The sequence below is a fragment of the Diadema antillarum genome, unplaced genomic scaffold, assembly GCF_040938485.1.
Source record: "Diadema antillarum isolate AM-2024a unplaced genomic scaffold, OU_Dant_1.0 seq00000153_RagTag, whole genome shotgun sequence".
Taxonomy (NCBI): domain Eukaryota; kingdom Metazoa; phylum Echinodermata; class Echinoidea; order Diadematoida; family Diadematidae; genus Diadema; species Diadema antillarum.
The window spans coordinates 247,347-265,746 of NW_027271226.1; the positions used below are offsets into that span (position 1 = coordinate 247,347).

Here is an 18,400-nt window from a genome sequence, read left to right on the forward strand (position 1 = left end):
ACTTAAAGTGATTTATAAATCTCTACTGCTGTTTTGGTATTCTCACTTTGTATACCCCACTTTCTCAAGGATTAAAAAAAATGAATTGTGCATATGAACTCAAAGCTCCCAATTTCATGCACTTCAGTTTGGGTGCCTGACAGAGACACCTTTTCTTTAGATTATATGTTTTTATAAGAAGTTAGATTTTGTATTAATTTCTGTGAGGTATATATAAGTTTAATCGTCACATCTGTAATGATGTCATACCACAATACATTTCAGAAATTGTCAAGACTTTTCCAGTGTTCATGAAAGATTATGAACCAAACTGCATAATCAAAAACGTCCTTCTTCGAGAATATTTTTGAAATCATGCATTAGCTGAATTAGGTGTTTTTTTTTTGTTTTTTTTTTTTGGGGGGGAGGACTTCATGCAATGAAAGAGACTTGTCTGTGTATTCAAAGTTAATGACACCCAAGAGACATAGCCTGAAAGCAAACATATCATGCAATCATTTGTTTGTTCTGAGAAAATGCATTCAGACAATGCATCTTTTATCTCTTTTCAAAATCAGGCAATATGTCCACATTCTCATTTCATCACTCTAATAATTGTACCTTGTTCACATGTCTTGACATTGTGCTAAAGGAAAAGTAGAGTTTTTCTTCTTCCCTGGTGGTAGTAACCTTGAGTGCTGCTTTGTAACACAGGAGCAATGTTCACACTGGAGACAGTTTTACAAATTTCCATCAACTATATATACATCATGCTTTCCCCAGCCATTTGTGCCCACACTCTTTGTGGTTTAAAGCTGAAGGTGTAAATGCACCCACAAGTCAAAACCAGAGAACAACTCACAATTAGCCATTAGTTGCTTCGTCATGCATTGACTGAGAGAAGAAAAGGTGCAGGTTATTTTACAGGTTTCAGTGTTTCCACAATACAACGGGGTCCTTGGCGTGCCCCAATTCTTCCTTCCTATTCAGCCCCAATTAAACAAGATCTGGTTTCCTGTTCTTCCTTTGTAATCTGTGCCAATGTGGAGGTGTGTACAGTATCTCTCTCTCTCTCTCTCTGTTGTACTGTGCTTCAGCAGTTGGTTTCCAAGCCGTGCATTTTGTGATTACTAACTCCTGGTTTCTTTGGTCAAAAGTGGGAGGTTTGTTTTTATTTAAAAAAGGTTTTGTGATTTTTTTTTTCTTTACTGTAAAAAGAGTAAATTGTTGGCCCTGTTCCCTTGGGTTTGACACCCTGTTTGTATGAAGCTGAAAGAGTTCAAGTAATCTCATTACCCTATGATGACAGAGAATTGGTGATAGAATCTGCCAAGTTTGGGAAGCGAGAAGGCCGACTGGAGTCTGGCAATTAATGCCATGGCCTAGCTTTCTTATTGACTCTAGTCATTTTGGGAGGAAACCCCTGCAAGCTTGGGGAAGATTTGCACTAACAGACACAAATGTTGGCTGCAGGATGCCTAGACCACCTCCTGTATGGCAGGAAAAGAAGACGAGTGGGGATATTTGGGCTTGTCCTGCTGCTTGTTGTGTTGCTTAGCTCTTGTTCCCATGTAAATTAGATCATGCATTATTAGTAGTCCAAATTCAGGAAACAGTGAAAGATTCATAGACGTGCTCAGAGGGGCAAGCTGAGAGAGAATAGGAGCCTCTGGCATCTTCACTCATCCATGATATTTATAATGTTGTATTCAGAAGAAGTGCACATTGATAGTTTTTCCTTTGCCAAGAAGTTCCCCCGTTTTTCTTATGTCTATTTCTGGTTGAAATACAATATTGACCAGGCCTGGTTTTGTGGCTGTGTCCATGTTTGATTTGATGTGCTTTTCTTGGGAGCAGTCATTTAGAGAACGTGCCACATCCACTGGCTGTCTCAGGAGGCCCGGCTCCGTGCTTCACAACAAATACGCTTGAGTCATATTGTGGGACAACATCGAAGGAAGAGGCCATCCTCAGAAACAAGGCCAGAGCATGCGTGGGAAAAAGTGCAATTTTGAATGTCTCGGTGCAGGTTCTGATCATTTCTTGAATAAAGAGTGCCACTGTACTTTGAGAAATGTAAGAGTGACCTAATTCAGTGCCTGCCCTCCTCTCAGGTCCATCATCCTCTTGATGTAACCGAAACCGCTCCTATGATGGATTGTCCACACTTTTTCTCTCCCTTCCCACCTCTTGAGCCGTACCGAGCTGAGAATCAGCGAAGATACAGGATCATGCCTGCCCCACTCTCTGCTCTTTGTGCAAGCAACTGGTTGTTTTCTCCCCTTCTCTGTGTTTTAATCAAATACACCAAATTACCTCTCCAAATAGCAAGAACAGGAGCGGTAGAGTGCAGTTTCTCCATTAACGCTCGAGCAATATGGAGTATCTGCAATTTTCCTTGCTGGCCTTTGAATCGTCAAGGCCATTCACTGCCGAATGACTAAATTACAGGCCGTGACTGAAGTGGTAGGACATTTACCAAGTTGCTCGTCACTCTCTCCCTTCCCCTTAATTTGTTGCCTTGTCTTTTCCGTACCGTTGCATTCGTACTATCATCTTGCACCTTCTGAACTCCAGCCACTCGAAATCGCTCCTTGCATCCTAATGCTTTTTCCAAACGCCTGCTACATTAATGAGCGTGAATTTCACATGTGGCATATGGAGTGGGGTGCATAATTTGCTTATAGCTCATCACCAGTAGAGCGTTATATGACATTCTCTCTCTGTCTCTCTCTCAGGTTGTGAGGGGCAGAAAGTGAGGGAGAAAGGAAAGGCAAGAATGAGGAAAGAGGAACTTTTAATCACTGTGACACGTTGTCACCTCTCCATATTCCTCTTCTCCGTTTTGATCATTATTGTTATGTCCATGAGTGCGGAATGCAAAAGAATGTTTGGAGTGAGGGAGCGATTCTGAATAAAGATGAAGATGATGTGGTCTGATGGCTAACTTAATTTGCATATGGAGTATTTAACGTGCCCTGTCCTCTTTGCTTATGGTGGAAATGAGAAATCTTAACTTTCGGTAGGATGAACTTCTCATTTCCATGATGCTGCAAACAGCCAACAAATGCTGTTTCCTCTTTTCTGGGTGCAGGCAGTGAAGATGGTGTTTTGTCCTTGAATCTGGAGACACTGACTTTTCATGGAACATTTCCTCATAGAGTCATTTTGTTTTTGTTATTAATGACCATACCATGCTTTAGTGAGAAAAATGAATTCAGTCAATTTTTTTTTTTAATGAAGAGTGTGTTGTGTTGCTGCATGCTGTTGGGATTAATTGAACAGCTAGGCTTGAGATTTCACTAGAGATTAAAGATTTTGACGAGCTCTGAAATTTATGGTAATTGTGTAAAAGTCAAAACAAATTTTAGTGTTCAATCTTTGGAAGAAGGATCTGCAATGAAGTTCAAAGCATCAACAAGATGCAGTGTGGGATCAATAAGATATACAGAGATTTGGATCATTCTGGTCAGTGACAAGTTATATAAACTTCAGGGAATTCTTTGATCATTGTGATGATATATATCTTGCTCCCTTTGCTACTACTCACTGATCTCATGTATGTTTACATCTTGATCAAGCCCTGGTCTGTCTTGTAATGGCATGGCTAATTATTTTTCTCAGAAAATCAATTTTGCAATAAGGGTTCAGTGCCTCTTAGATGCATCAAAATTCTTTCTTTCGTCACTTGCTTTAAGAAATAAAAAGTCATTAGTACATCAGGCATATACTTCCTTTCACATGATTGCCCACTGCCTATTTTATGGCTGCTTCCACCTAATTATGCAGAATTTGAGTTTTGAATTTGCCCATATTGTTCCTGATATGTTTTGTATAAATTTTTCTTGTATAGCTGTGACATTTATATGTATCTTACATGTTATGTACAACAATTGAAATTTGGCTAACTTGTACTCACAGTTTGTTTATATTCTTGTTTTGTTTATGTCAACAGATGTATCATCAACAGTCTGCGCACCTGCAGGTTTGATCTGATTCTGCCTGGCTCCATCAATGTGTGGTCATAACAAGTCACCATGGCTGCAGTGGAACCACCTGAATCTACTGGGTCAGACGGCAGCCCTTCTGGTGAGGACATTCTAAAACAAGAAGAGCTTGACAACTCTCATGCTGAAGAACCAGAACCAGACCTAGTTCTGAACCAAGACCCGACTTCAGACACTGTCACTGAAAATTGCATCACCGAGAACAACGATGAAAGTGAGACTAACGAATACCTTGATAACAGTGCCAATGAAGAGTTACCCAAGGATGCAGCAGCAGACGACTCCCCTGGGTACAATGATGTGAGTAATGAGGATGATGCTGAGGAGGAGAGTGGGACCGGGGCAGTCAGAGAAGTCACTTGCAGCAAGTGTTCCAACAAGTTCACAGACTTGCAGACATACATGGAACACAGCTGTATCATGACAACATGTGAAGCTGGTCTACCAGAGGAAGAGGACGGTATGGTGTCCATTAGTGGCAATGACAGTGAACTCAGTGACATGGAGAACTTTGAGGGTGAGATTGTGTATCAGCCAGACGGCTCAGCATTTCTCATTGACAGCAGTGAGAGGCCAGAGGCAGAAGGCAATTCCATCTCGGCCATGGAGAATTCACAGTCGGAAGTCAGCAAGCTGATGAAAGAGCATGAAAAGATGAGTGCCCTGCCTGGCATTGTCAATGCATTGCATATACCCAGCTACATGACCATGGGCAATGTCTCCCAGTTTGGGATGATTTCAGGACAGTATGGAACACCAATTGTGCACAGCTTCAAGGTGTATGATGTACGTAACAAGGCTGAAGATGAGGAAAGCAAGGACACGGACAAGGATGACAAACATGGTTTTGGGGGTGCGACTGTGGGAAAGCCAATCCTAATGTGTTTTATTTGCAAGCTTTCGTTTGGCTTTGCCAAATCCTTCATGACACATGCAACTCATGAACACAAAATGACATTAAATGAGGAAGAGAAACATATCATGGGCAGAAAGGATCAGTCTGCCATCATTCAGGGTTTGGGCAAAGAGAAGGAACCTCTACTATCTTTTCTTGAACCAAAAGCCACCAAGCAACAATCAATCCACAGTATAGCCAACCTGAGACCTAGTCAGGGGGGCTTTGGTCAGTCTGTGTACTCAAGTGCCAATTCCAGTGTAAGCTACATGTACCCTGTCTCAGTTGCTATCAGTACTACACCACACACCACCACTACCATCTCAACTACCTCAGATGCTGCCTGCACACATTTGGACACCAACAGTTCACCTACCAATATGCACCATGCAGTGGGATTGCTCCAAAACAGTACTGCAGTGAGTGACGAGAGGCAGGCAAGTAATGGAACATGGCGACACGAAGAGGGCATGTACATCTCGCCCCAGCGGCCATCCTCGACAGACTTGTGTGGCAACCTTGAAGGTCAACCCTGTCCAACTGAAATAGAAACTGCCAAGATGGGTGAAATTGAGCGGAGGGCAACCCCTGATGCTGATCCACATGGGCCTCCATGTGTCCACAACGAAATGATGGCAAACCATGTCCAGAACAATGAGGCTGATGACATTGCTTCAGGTGAATCCCTTTCAAACAACAACAACAAAGAGGCTGCACAAGATGCTGTCCACTCCAGCCCGCTGTGTCCAGATGGAGATGGTGTGGACAGTGACATACCTCACAATCATGATCCTTCAGCTACTGGCTGTGTGGAGTGCCCAAAGTGTGACATGGTTCTCGGGTCATCTCGCTCCCTGGGTGGACATATGACAATGATGCATTCTCGTAATTCATGCAAAACCCTCAAATGCCCTAAGTGTAACTGGCACTACAAGTATCAGCAGACGTTGGAAGCCCATATGAAGGAAAAGCATCCTGAGACTGAATCCAAGTGCATCTACTGTGAGACCAATCAACCACACCCAAGGCTGTCCAGGGGAGAATCATACACCTGTGGATATAAACCATATCGCTGTGAAATTTGCAACTATTCTACCACCACTAAGGGCAATCTGAGTATTCACATGCAGTCTGACAAGCATCTGAACAACATGCAGGAGTTGCAGAATGGTGGAGATCATCTTTTCATGCATCACAAGTTGAATGACCTTGCCCAGGCAGCCAAACCCAAGCACAAACAGACATGGAGGTGTGATGTGTGTGACTATGAGACCAATGTGGCTAGGAATCTGCGCATTCATATGACAAGTGAGAAGCACATCCACAACATGATGGCAATCCAACAAAATGTGTCCCAGATGCAGAGGGAGATGCAGAACAACATGACAGGACTGCCACCAGAAGAGTCCATGTACATGATGCTTGGCCAGAATCCAATGATGCCTGTTATGCATGGTCAGGAACCTAGTATGATGGACATGCAGGCTTTCATGACCCAGTACCAATATGACCCAGTGGCCTACAGTGCATGGATGAATAATATGGCCATGGGAATGAATGTTCAGGAAGCAGCAGCTGCTGCCCCTCATCCAAACACCCCTGATGACCCATCAAAGAATGAGCCTCTCACTCTCTACCAGTGTTCTATCTGCAATAACTTCAACACTGAAGATCTGGATGACTTGCACATCCATGTGCACAGAGATCGAAGTGAACCTAACATGGCTCTCTGGAGAGCAGTCATAGGTGACATGCAGCAGTGCATGCTTTGTAACTACTCCACCCAAGTGAAGGCCAACTTCCAGTTACATCTCAAGACAGACAAACATCAGCAGAAATTGCAGCTCTTCAATCACATCAGAGAGGGAGGCAAGCAGAATGAGTGGAGGCTGAAGTATATGAATGTTGGCAACCCAGTCCAAGTGAGATGCAATGCCTGTGATTTCTACACGCACAGCGTAGACAAGCTGCGTGCTCATTCCCACCCCAACAATTACCGTCACGAGACAAGTCTGAAGCTCTTCCGCCACATGCAGAGCATCAACATCACCATGAACTCTGAGACGCGTCGCTTCCATTGCCCCCTATGCAGCTTTTATACCCGGACCAAGTTTAACCTGATGCAGCATATTCAGTCTGTGCAGCATTTGAAAAATGAAGCTAAACTCGCCAAGCAAGATGGGCAGGGTGTAGATGCTGATGGAACAACTGCGGATGGAGCTTTGGATCTGTCCAAGAAGGAGCGTCCCTCATCTGCTGAGTCAATGCCAGAGGACCAACTTATCAATTCCAGTATTCTAAATAGCAATGAACAACCAGAAAATTTGAGTAAAGCAGGCACTCCATCCAATGCAGGTGGTAAAAGTGACATCAGGGGCCATACCACCACACAAATATTCTCCTGTCCCTACTGTAAATACAGCTGTGTGGACCAACAGCGCATCACTGCTCATGTCATGTCTCAGCACAGTGTGAAGCCGTCTGCCATACTCCGTTGCCCTCTATGCCAAGAAGTATGCACCAACCGTATCAACTTGGAGGTTCATCTGATGGATTCTCACAGTGTGTCCAGGGATTGCATTCAGCGCCTCATAATGTCAGTGGAAACATCTGAGAATGGACCAACATTCCATGCAACTCCATCTGCCAATGCTATTGCAACAGTAACACAACCTATAGATGCCACACCCCCACCAGAGTCACGACCCTCTTCTTCTCAAGGTGCAGATGTAGCTGAGCTTGGAGCTTCCCCCCGTGCATCGCCACAATCATCAGTTCTGTGGGAAGAGGGAACAGAATTGTACAGGTGCCAAAACTGCCACAAAAACTTTGCCAACATAGACCTACTTTATGGCCATCAAAATGAGTCCTGCCCTCTGAAAGAGCAAGACACACCAAATGGACCAGGATTTCTCTGCTGGAAGAAAGGTTGCAATCAGTATTTCAAGACAGCCTCAGGTTTGCAAGTTCACTTCAAGGAAATTCATGTCAAGCGGCATCAACTCCCTGGAGCCAAGCCAGAGCCACCTAAACCCGAGTCAAGCACAGGGCAAGTCAGCCTCAAGTGTGTGGTATGTCAGAAAGTCTTCCGTTCTATGTCAAACCTACAGAGCCACTTGGAGACAACCCACCCAGATTTGAATCAAGAAGATGTCTTGCAGATGCTTGCCACAATGCCAAATGGGGATATCGCAGGACTCCTCCCAAATGGACCAAATGAGATATTAGAAGATGACCAACAGAATAATTACAGTATAGATGACTCTCTTTCAACCTGCAATGGGACCGATGGCAGCTACTCTGGAGACTTGGATGAGATGGAAATGGATGGACCAAAACCTGAAGAAGGCAGCTTTTTAGACCCTACCAAGAAGTACAAATGTCAGCGGTGCCGTGTTGGCTTCTCAAAACAAAGTGAACTGAGCAGTCATAACAAGACAGTGTTTCACAGGAAGGGTGACCGTGCTGCCCAAACATTCTCAATGGACAAGTATTTAGATCCTAACAGACCCTACAAGTGTGATGTATGTCGTGAATCCTTCACCCAGAAGAGCATCCTTCTTGTGCATTTTAACTCTGTTTCTCACTTGCACAAACAAAAATTGAGTCTGAATGAGCCAGCTGAACCAGAAATGCCAACCGATCATGGAGACAACAAGCCGTACAAATGCACACTCTGCAAGGTTGCATACAGTCAGCAGTCAACCCTTGATACTCACATCAGATCTGTTCTTCATCAGAGTAGAGCTGCTAAACAGGAAAATGCAAGTATTGCACAGGAGAGGGAGGAGGGTGAGCAACTGGTGCTTGGAGTTGGAGGAACCATTCTCCCAGCACCATCCCCAACTCAACAACAGCAGCAGCAGCAGCAACAACAGCAACAGCAGCATCATCATCATCAACAACAGCAGCAGCAGCAACAGAAACACAAGCAGCATCACAAAACGCAGCAGCAGCAGCAGCCACCCCAGTCATCAAAGTCTCCAGCAACTCCAGGTGATGCACAGTCACAACACCACCAGCAGCAACAGCTCCTACAGGCCCAGCAGGCACATCTTCAGGCACAGCATGCTTACTACCAGCAAATGCAGTTTCAGCAAGCTTTACAGCTCCAGCAAATTCATCAAGCACAGTTGCAACAGCAAATTGCCGCTCAGCTGTCGGGTGTGCCAGGTCAAGCCAATGACCCCAATGTAGCTGCCATCCTCTCTCAAGACCTGTCCATGATGCTCATGCAGAGTCTCTCTCCAGCAGCCGCCATGATGTATCCAGCCCAAATTCCTCTGTCACCAAGTATGTATTCATGTGCCATGTGTGGGACTGTTCTCCCCAGTCATGAGGCGCTCATCCAGCATCAGCCAACATGCCCAAAGGCTTCTTCCTCCACCAGTGTTTCCACAACTTCAACACCAGTGGCAGAAAAGCCACCAGCAGCCACCACAACTGTTACACCAGCTACCACAACTACTGTTACTCCCAGTGTTGTAACGAAGCCTGCTGAAGTGCCAAATGCAAGAAGAATACGCACCTCTGCCGTTCAGCGCAAGTTGCTGGAAAGCTACGGCTTTGATCTTGTGCAGCAATTCAATGAATTTGCAATGGGTTTGCCATCCAGCATAGCATTAGAAGACAAGTTTTACTGCCAGGGATGTAGGAAAGAGTTCTCCAGTATTTGGGTGTATAAAGCTCATATGGAAGAAGTCCACAAAAAATTATTGCCAAATGACATAATTGAGAAGTACACACAGTTGTTCAAGGATGAACTACAAGGAGAAGAGGATGATGAAGAAGAAGATGCAACAAAAGTTACAGAAGAGTCTGCGAAGCAAGATGAGAAGTCCAAAACTATGAAGTTGGATATGAAGGTAAAAGCAGAAAAAGAGGACACCAAAGAAGTTCTGGTAAATGGACAAATGTCTAGCACTAGTGAAACAATTCCATCAAGTCAGGATCAGTCTGCATCTCAGGTTATGCCACCGCCACCCCCACCACCACCACCTCAAGTGTTTCCGGTCAACCCCTACCAAATTGCCATGATGCAAGCTCTGCAGCCAAGCAGCCCGTCCACTTCCTCAAATAGCAGTTCCACAGTTGGGCAATTCCCAGTGCCAGTACAACATGTTCACTCTCTCACACAGCAGCCGAGCCTCAGTCCAGCAGGCATGCAGCAGTTACCACCATACCTTGATCCCAACTATCTACAGCAGAAGTCTCCAAAGCGTGCCCGAACTAGAATCACAGATGATCAGCTAAAGATCTTGAGGGCTTACTTCGACATCAACAACTCGCCAACTGAGGATGCTATCGCAGAGATGTCAGCAAAGTCTGGTCTGCCTCATAAAGTCATTAAACATTGGTTCAGAAACACACTGTTCAAAGAGAGGCAACGCAACAAGGATTCTCCATACAATTTTAACAACCCACCGACAACAACTTTGCTAGATGCAGAGCGAGCTAAGAAGAGAGAGAGCAGTGAGATGCTGTCTGGAGGGTCATCAGAAAAGAAACCAGCCAGAGATATGGAGAGAGATACCTTTGATCTGGATCCCATCAGGCCTACGTCCAGTCCCAGTATGCGATTCCTTGCTGAGCAAGCAATGGTCAAACCAGTGAAGCAAGAAATCCCTCTGCCACCTCCACATGCCCCTCCACCAGCTGCTGCAGCTGCAGCGGCTGCAGCAGCCGCAGCAGCTGCACAGGCGTCCACTCTTTTACCATCAGCTACTGCCATGAAGGAGCCAAAGCCCCTGAGTCCCATAGTGTCAGTGGTGCCAGAACCATCTCTTCCAAGACCAGAGATAAATGAGATGGAAACTGCTGCTGAGGAACGCAGAGATAAGATTGTGGAGCAGACTTACAGAGATCCCATGGATATTAGATCCAGTATGTCAAGTGATGATGCCATGGACAAACACCAGAAGCTGTCAATGCCAAATTCTACTCCCCTTGTCATCACATCAGCTCCTATCACTCCTACCTCCAGTATATCAGATATGACCTCACCTCTCTCATCCCCGATATCTCCAGTTCCTCCTCGCTCTGTCATATCACCAACTAATTTGTCATGCAACTCTTCTAGTTCTTGTGACAAGTCCATGAGAAGATCTGGAAGGACCAGATTCACTGACTACCAGATTAAGGTGCTGCAAGAGTTCTTTGAGAACAATGCCTATCCAAAGGATGATGATCTAGACCATCTTTCACGGCTTCTCAATCTTAGTCCCAGGGTGATTGTTGTATGGTTCCAGAATGCAAGGCAAAAGGCTAGGAAAATGTTTGAGAATCAAGCCCCTCCTGAAGGACCTCCTGAGCAAGATGGTCTGAGTGGAAGGTACAAAAGAACACCAGGCCTCAACTACCAATGTAACAAATGCATGCTTGTTTTCCAGCGATTTTACGAGCTCATCAAACATCAAAAACAGCATTGCTACAAGTACAGTAGTCTCAGCACAACTAGTAGCAGCAGTTCCCAACACAGTCCAACTCCAGCTACTCCACAACCGTCATCGGTCAGCCCAGACCCCTTCTCCAAATTAGCTGCAGAATCTTCCACGCCAAAACATACTCCAGATCCACCTACAGCATCCGCTTCATCCTCAACTACGTCATCTTCATCATCAAGATCAAAGTCTGAGCATAAGTCGTCACCTGCATCTTCTTCATCTTCATCCAAAGGGGCTCAGTCAGAAAATGAGAAACCATCCAAGAGTGGACATCACTACAAATGTGAGCAGTGTAAGGTTGCTTTCCCACAGCTTGAGCAGTGGCGTGAACATCAACAGGTGCATATCATGGGTATGCAGATCATGAATAGCTACATCCCACAGCAGATTCCTTACAACATGATGTACATGCCATATGAGGCTTTCAATGGCCTCACTACAGAGCAGTACATTAACTATCTCAACACTGCTGGGGGAGCAGGGTCACCAACAAAGTCAAAGAATTCTGACACCAGTGATGAAGCAGCTGGCCAGTCCTCTGACCAGGGAAGCTCCGACTCTGATCCCAAGAAGGACAAGAGGTTACGGACGACGATATCTCCAGCCCAGCTGGACATTCTCTATGCTAAGTACCAGGAAGACAGTAATCCTACAAGGAAGATGCTTGATGTGATATCGGAGGAGGTTGGCTTGAAGAAGAGAGTTGTGCAGGTTTGGTTCCAGAACACCCGTGCTCGTGAGCGTAAGGGCCTTTTCCGCCTCTCAGCTCTTCAACCATCTATGAGATGCCCATTCTGCAAAGCTGCCTTCAAGGTAAAATCTGCATTGGAAGCTCACATCAAGGTGAGACACTTCGACAAGATTCAGAGCAGTGCACAGGTTGACAGTATCATAGCTCAGGCTTGCAGTCCTGAAACTCTCCATGCCATGGAGATGGAAGCTGGTCGAAGCAGTGTTGGGAGTGACGATAGACACCTGGAGAGCAGGGCCAGCGACTCTCTTATGTACAGTGATGACAGCCGCAATCACACTTACTCAGAAGATGGTGAAGGCGGCAATAGAGAGGAAGAAGAAGCCATGTCTGTCAATAGCTATCGTGATGCTGAAGACAAAAATGATGAGCGCAGCATGGATGAGCGAAATGAGGACAAGAACTGGGAGGAGCGGAATGAGAGTGAATTGCCACCACGAACATCCAGCCACAAAGGCAGTGATGGAGATGGTGGCATAATGCAGTCTGACATAGTCTTGGACAAGTTACCCAAGGACTCCTACCTGCTCTCTCCTACCAGCAGTGTCGCAGGAGAGGATGCTGTATCAGAGGCTGGCTCAATGGACAGGAGTGAAGACTCCTACAGTAATGCAGATGACTCAGAGAGAGGACTCAAACGATATCGCACACAGATGTCTCAGCTGCAGCTCAAAATCTTGAAGCACTGTTTCAATGACTATCGTACACCCACCATACACGAATGCGAGCTTCTTGGTCAAGAGATTGGTCTTCCAAGGCGGGTAGTGCAGGTTTGGTTTCAGAATGCACGAGCTAAGGACAAGAAAGGCAAAGGGACAGTGACCAAACACCGGCAGCAGCTACTGCAGCCGCTCTGAACCTCAATCCTGTTGCAGCTGCTCAGATGCAAGCCCTGCAGGCCATGCAGGCCCAGATGTTGACTCCTCAGCTCCCTGCCACTCACTTCCCACATGTTGCTTCATCAGTTACAGGTAGCTCTGGATCTCACCCACTGACATCGGGGAGCTCCAGCAAGCATGAGAAGGACTCCAGACCATCATCGACCAAGTCCTCCAAGCCTGACATGGAAGCCAGTCAGCCGTCCTCCAGCCAAGCAAACATGCCCAGCTCTGCTGCTGCTGCAGCAGCGGCTGCGGTGTCAGCTGCACAGCTTGGAGTGAACCCGAATGAAGCTGCACTGATGTCCTACCTGTATGGTGGAGTATCTCCCTATTATGCTCAGGTGCCCATGATGTACCCAGTCTACCCTGTGGGCCTGGAAATGCTGTATGCTCAGGAACAGGCTGCTGCCATCCCCCCTCATATTCTACAGGTGAGGTGCTGAACAGATAGAAATGATAGACAATATCCAAACTTACTCAAGTTAAGACACCAAGGAAGACACGCTGATGTCTTAAGGAAATGTCACACATGATATTTGGCTTATTTACTATCTAATATCAGATCATGTGTTTTATGAGACAAAGAATAGCATTCAAGCATTTCTTATTTAATCAACATGGAACAGACCTTCCATGGAACCTTGAACCTTGTACAATATGTCTTTCATAAGTACAATAGGTATTTTTCCTTCATCACTAAGACCACCAATGCAAATATTCTTTTAAACATGAAATGACTTCCTCAACATCCATGATCTGTAGCATGATATTACTTACTGTATACAATTGAGAGTGGCAGAACAGAAAGATAATGTCATAAGTCCCAGTAAAATTGTCAATATAGAGGTCTACTGTTACATTTGTCATTTTCACAAGGACATATGCATTCTAGTGTCATATGTGAAAGCTAGAAATAGAAGTCAAATTTGATAGAGAATGTTTATCATGCAGTGATATTAGTGTGGCTTACTTGTGTGTTATTTTTGTTCCTAAAGAGTAGTCCTTTTTGTTCTTGAGTTTTCATTTTGGTTGGTCTGTTAGTTTCCAAGTTACCTAAGGGAGTGTGTGTCAAAATAAGGAATTTGAAAGCATGATGCATGGTTTGTTTGCATGATTTGTTACTGTAGAGTGGTCACAATGAAGTATTATCCATCAGATGGATTAAAAACTCTTTTCATCTTTCAAGATATCTTTGGATCTGCATGTGGTATATCCCACCCTGAAATCTCTAGATTTCATTGAGTCATAATCCTGTGTTCATTATAGCTGATAAAGCTAGTATACAGACATTTGCAGTGAGGTGGTGCTATAATTTCATGTTCAGTGGTTTATGGAAACATTTATCTTTTCTGTGGTGTGTTACATCCTTGCACAATGTTTCAAAGCTGTTAGCCAATTTTCCAGAACCTACTCCATTTTTTTTGTCTCCCTCACTCACCTGTTTCTTTGAGGAATTCCTGTAGTTTGCATTGTTTGTTTCATTTTGATTTGTTTTAGTTTGTTGTGTTTTGTTGTGGCAATTTTTGGACTGTTTGTTTGCATGTTTATTATTTTTGTAACAGGCCTATGCTTCCAACCCCCTCGCTGCAGCACAGTTACATGGCCTGATGGGAAAAATACCTGAAGACCAGCAACAGGCACAGAAGCAGCCACAGTTGCCGCAACACCACCACTCACACCATCACTCCCATCACCACAAATCTAAAGACAAGCACAAGGAAAAAGACTATATCCTTCAGCCAAACTCGTCCACTAACCGCTATCTGTGCAAGAAATGTGAACGGGTCTTCACAGACCGTGACCTGGTGACCTCCCATCAGGTCACCAAGTGCTACCTAGGCAAGGTGGTCAACATCGAAGAGACAGTGGAGAAGCTCCCGTCGAATCGTTACCTGTGCCAGCTGTGCCCTCGTGAGGTGCTTTTGAATGAAGACGTTGTCAAGCTGCACATAAAGACTCCTGTCCACCAGCAAAAGCTGGCCAGGAAAAGGGAGAAGAAAGAACGGCACCACCACAAACACCACCACTCCTCCAAGAGTTAGGACCACCTGACCATGATGGGCGTGGCACAGTGGGAGACTGGTCTGCCTTAACCCAGCTTCCCTTGCATGGATCCGTTAGAACTGTACAGGGTTTTCATGAATATGCTAGCTAGTCCTCAATGATACTTCATTTCAATGTTTTTCATCCATTTTCCTTTCCTTCTGACCAAACTGCTGAAGACGAGCCATCATTTTTTCAGCTCTCATCCTGCACTAGTCCCACAGTGTCACCAGGAGATATGGCGGGACAGGAAACATTGTGCACAAGATTAGAGTGTGTGATTACTACGCCGGCATTTTGGTATGTATGTGTACAAGAATGCCATCGTACCAAGAGTGATTTCACAGCAGAATAATCTTTTGTGGATTCCTCATTTATGTTGTTTCTAGTCCTGCTCATATGAATTGCATGGGGTGCTAAATAACATGCATTATTATGCATTAATTTCTTGATGAAAATTACGAAAACAAGTTGTTGTTCTGTTAATCAAGAGAGTAATGGTAAAATAGCAGATTGTATGTGGAAAGTAAAATCATACAACATAAGTTGTGGGCATAACATCTATCGAAATAGGAAATTTGTCAAGCATTGTTTTGCTGGCATGCAAATAAAAGAAATTTAAATGCATAAGAATGGGTCAAAAATCTTCCAGTTAAATAGTAACAAACTAATAAACCAAGAGAAGTTTAAACAAGTCTTGACTGAGGATTCTCATTCTAGGGCAGTGCACACAAAGTTTTGCAAAAGACAGTATACATACCCAACTATCCCAGTGACATTATTTAGCAAGAAGAGGTAATTGACTGCCTGTGTAACCGTGGTAAGTTAGAGCATTCTTTGAAAACTCTTAGAAATGGACTCTTTGACTGGTCCGGTCTTTTAAATTGTTTGAGCTGTCAAAAAAAAAGATAATTGGAAAGGAGTCAACTATTTGAGGTCTCAAGAGTTAGGCAGATGATTATATAATTTTACCATGCTCATCCAGCTTTTTGGAAGAGGAAAAAAGAAGGAAAATGTGCCGGAAAAATCGAGAGAGAGAGAGAGTGAGAGAATGTAAGCATCTACCTCTAGTGAGTTATGCATCATAGAAGGGATTGTGATTAAATGCCAAATGGTCAGTTAACAAGAGATCTGTCTAAAAACTAACGCAGCTTCCCTCAGAAAGAAGCTCGGGGTTTATTTTGTCACAAATTCAACTGAACCCATGGAGGATGTGTGAATTTGAGCTGTCTACACAGAGGCATGGCTGAATGTAGTTGATTTTTTTTTTTTTTTTTTTGGCGGTTGTTTCTAGTCAGTAGGCAACTTGTGTGTTAAGTCAAGATCAGAAATGAATGTAATCCATTTTGATATATGTAGTACTGCGGGTAGTAATTTTAGTCTTGTTATTTGTGTTTTTATTGATGAGAATTATATATATATATATAATATATATAAGTATATATATATCAGTATTCCAACTCTGTTTATCGTTTTGTTTAAGCAATGAACTGACCAAATCACTGTAGGTTTTCTTCTGTTGGAGGCTGAAAGCTGTTTTTTTTTTTCTTCTGAGGTTAAACTTTCACCTATGAAATTATTGGGAAACCTGATGCTTTGAAGTACTTTCACATACCAGTGAAATGATATGTGATGATGATTTTTTAAGTTTTTGTATACCTCCTTGTTTGACCAACCTTGTATGATGAGATCATACTATATTTTGCGATGTCATTGCCACCAAGCAATGATCGTTTCTCTCTCTTGCATGTGGACCATTTGCTATCCATGAAATTTGCACAAAATATAGGACTTTATCTGCCCCTAGAGAGGATAGACTTTCCCATAATATTTCTTTTTTTGTGTGTGTGTAGCATGGAGGAAAGCATTTTGTATGCAGCAGATTACTTTTATATTTCCTTTAGATTGTACATTGCATTGTATTCAGGTTGAAATAGAATGCTCGAACCTTGGACAGATGCTAAGAGTATCTCTGACAACTTTTCTGAAAAGCTGTTCGTACAAGAGGGATGCATTGCCAATGGGCATTTTTCTGTTCTCAATTGTAGACAGTGTGTTCCCTCTGGAAATGCCCAGTGCATTCTTGTTAACATTGCCAAAAGTTTCCCATCTGTGATTGGAAATAGTTTGTTGAATGACGTTAAAAATTGAGATGTAGTTATATACATATGTTAATGACAGTTTTTTTTCCTGTATAGACTGTGAATATTGCTGAAAATGTATAATATACTGCCAAGATGGTAGCTGAGAATGTACATATTAACCAGATGATATGCATCAAGAAAAAAAATACATTCATACACCTTGCTAACATAAGCAAAAACGACAACAAAATGCACGTGATTGTCACTGACTAGTCCTAGAGAAATATTATGACAAAGGAACATATGATGAAATACGTCTGATATCTACGCACCACATTTTATGTACAGATTTTGTTTTGGGGGATCTTGTTCTTTTGTTGAGAGTAGAAAACTTTTCACCTTGTGTATCCCTGGTCATTTTTTCTAGTGTCAGAGTGTAACGCTGCATAATAAGAGACTAATTAGGATTCTTAATGATTAAGATCAAAATGTAATGATGTCAGTAGAAAATGTAGAAACTCCTTTGGAAGATGCGTGAAAGAATGAAGAGAGCTGTGCCCTGTGTTAGCTTAGAACCTTTCTATTTGTGTCTGTTTGTGTGTGTGTGTACGTGTGTGTGTGTCTGTGTATGTTTGTGCGTTCTTGTGCCCTGTTAGCATACCATGCAACAGAAGTGACCTTGTCCAAAAGTCTGTTATCATCGTAGATTGCTTGTTTCGTGTAGATGATAAAGAGCTATTTAGTCAAGGATATGTAATGATGAATAGATGACAAGTTTATAGCTTCTATCCTTTAACTGGTATCAAGAAGTGACTGGAATCATTGACTTCATGAATTCAAAACCATTCATATTGTTGCTTGTCATATCTAAAAGTGTCAAAATTTCGATGAAATATGAACAAAAATATTTGCTCTGTGAAAGGATGAACTACATGAAGAGATCGATGAATTTTAAAGGGAATATTGATAACTAGATGGAGATATTGCCAGCAATGTAAAAAGGCTGAATCTATAGATAACGAATTGGAAAAGTAAATGTGGTGATTTGTAAACTAGTCGGATGAGAGTATCTTGGGCAAGAAAAGTACAGAAATCTATTGGAGATGTATATCTGAACAGTCAGACCTTGTAAAGAGATTGAGAATAGGTGGTGTGTGAAGACATGGTATTGATGTATTTACTTTGTCATATTCAGAATGTGTATTTTTGTTTTGTTTCTGTTTTTTTTTTCTCTCTCTCATGTGACATGTGTTGTTAAGTTGCATATCAAACCATAGTCATGAGCTTACAGTAAGAGAGATTGAATTTTGTGTTCTT

General features: G+C 43.3%; 1 pseudogene; it reads left to right on the forward strand.

Annotated features, from left to right (window-relative positions):
• The window catches only part of LOC139727812 (zinc finger homeobox protein 3-like), a 244,515-nt pseudogene extending 227,341 nt beyond the window's left edge, over positions 1 to 17,174 (forward strand).
• The last annotated feature ends 1,226 nt before the right edge of the window (positions 17,175 to 18,400 follow it).